Source organism: Gossypium arboreum, chromosome 1, assembly GCF_025698485.1.
Source record: "Gossypium arboreum isolate Shixiya-1 chromosome 1, ASM2569848v2, whole genome shotgun sequence".
NCBI classification, from domain to species: Eukaryota; Viridiplantae; Streptophyta; class Magnoliopsida; order Malvales; family Malvaceae; genus Gossypium; species Gossypium arboreum.
The window spans coordinates 22,512,146-22,514,703 of NC_069070.1; positions in this window are offsets into that span (position 1 = coordinate 22,512,146).

The window sequence follows — 2,558 nt, forward strand, 5'->3', positions numbered from 1 at the left end:
ACAACCTGTTTTAAGAGCTTCCGCAATAAATGACGTTTTAAAAATTAATAATGTTTTAAAATTTTTGACAATGACTCATATTTTGAAAATGAATGACACGTCTTAGAATCATCATTCAGATCACACAAAGAGGTTAACTAGAAAAAGGGTTTTCATAGATATCACACTTTACGAAAAACACTTTAATATGACATCGCGAGATTCGACTATAACATCTAGTCCGGGTTTGGATGTTACATTTAGCGGTATCAGAGCCACTAATATAAGGTACTAACTGAGGCCTTTGTCTTGATTCAGCCAGAGTTAGGGAAAGAGTTCACTGTCTACAGCGATGCATTATATGTTGTTTTGGGATGTGTATTGATACAGGAAGGTAAGGTAGTAGCGTATGGGTCTCGTCAGCTAAAGATTCATGAAGCAAATTATCCGACGCATGACTTGGAGTTGGTTGCGGTGGTATTCGTACTAAAAATTTAGAGGCATTATTTGTATGGTGAGAAGTGTATCATTTACACTAATCACAAGAGCCTCAAATATCTCCTCATTCAGAAGGAGCTAAATCTTAGGCAACGTAGACGGATTGATCTACTTAAAGACTATGACTGTACGATCGAATACCATCCTGGTAAGGCTAATGTAGTGGAGGATGCACTAAGTCGTAGAGCTATGATTGATGTGAGGGAGATGTTTGCTCGGCTCAGTTTATTTGATGATGGTAGTTTGTTGGCCGAGCTTCAAGTTAAACTGACGTAGATGGTCAGATTAAGGGTAAGCAGATGGAAGACGAGTCATTGGGTTTTCGTTTCTGACAGGTTGAGAGTGGGGATACAGTGGATTTTGGACTGAATAGTGAAGGGGTGCTCTATTTTCGTGGGAGAATCTGTGTACAAAAGGATACTGATTTGAGGCAGTCTATACTGCGAGAGGCACTTGTAATCCTTATGCTATGCATCCTGGAAGGAATAAGATATACCAAGACCTTCGTGAGTTATATTGGTGACCGGGTCTTAAACGTGAAGTTACCGACTTTGTGGGTAAATGTCTGAACTTACCAGCAGGTTAAGGCCCAGCATCAATTACCTTCGAGTTTGTTGCAGCCAGTTAAGATTCCACTTTGGAAGTAGGAGAGAGTAACTATGGACTTCGTTAGTGGGTTACCCCTAACGCCTACTAAGAAGGATTCAGTGTGGGTCATCGTGGATCGATTGACCAAGTCCACCAATTTCATACTAGTTCGTACTGACTACTCTTTACAGAAGCTGGCTAAATTGTATGTGTCTGAGATAGTGAGACTGCATAGGGTACCAGTTTCCATAATATCTGATAGGGATCCTCGCTTCACGTCTCGGTTCTAGAAGAAGCTACATGAAGCTCTGGGTATAAGATTGGACTTCAGTACTGCGTTCCATCCTCAAACAGACGGTCAGTCGGAGAGGGTGATACAGATACTAGAGGACATGTTAAGGAGTTGCGTGATTGATTTCCAAGACAGTTGGGGGGATTACTTACCACTAGCAAAGTTCGCTTACAACAACAGTTACCAGTCTAGCATACAGATGGCACCCTATGAGGCATTATATAGGCGTAGGTGTCACACTCCTTTGTGTTGGACTGAGTTAGGCGAGCGTCATGTTCTGGGAACTGGTTTCTGATAATGAGGATATGGTCAGATTGATTCGAGATCAACTAAAAGAGGTATCTGATAGAAAAAAGTCGTATGTAGATCTGAAGTGCTGAGAGATAGAGTATTCTGTGGGGGACTTCGTGTTTCTCAAGGTCTCACCATGGAAGAAGATGTTAAGATTTGGTCATAAGGGAAAACTGAGCCCTAGATTCATTGGGCCTTATCATATACTGAGACGAATGGGGCTAGTTGCCTACCATTTAGAGCTACCTCCAGAATTGGAGTGGATTCACGATGTTTTTCATGTGTCGATGTTGAGGTACTACCACTCTGATCCCACGCATGTTGTTTCTATTGAGGAGATCGAGGTTAGGCCAGATCTGACTTTTGAGGAGGAGTCAATCCAGATACTAGACTATGATGTTAAAGTTTTGAGAAGAAATTCCATCCCACTGGTTAAAGTTCTTTGGCATAATCATAGTTCTAAGGAGGCCACGTGGGAGCCCGAGGATGCAATGCAACAGCAATATCCTCTCTGTTCTGATCAAGTAAAATTTCGAGGCCGAAATTTTCTTTAAGGGGGATAGAGTTGTAACGCCCCAAAATCTATTATAATTATTTTTATATGTTATTGTTAACAAATGCATGTCTACTTCAGTGGTTAAGGGTTTTGGGAAGTGTTGGAGTGGTTCTAAGTTCAAGCCTTGGCTTGGGAAATTTTTTGCTTTTTACTGAATAAACCCTTAGCTTTAGTTATTAGATTTATAAACAAATCTTGTTATGGATATGACAGAATGGGCCTGCTGGTCTAGTAGTTAAGTGGATTGTTAAGAGGGTGGAAGTCTGGAGTTCAAATCTCTGCATGATCAAAAGGGATTTATTTTTACTTCTTGGTCGTGGAAGAGTTGTAGTTTAACCGAAATTCTAAGTGTTT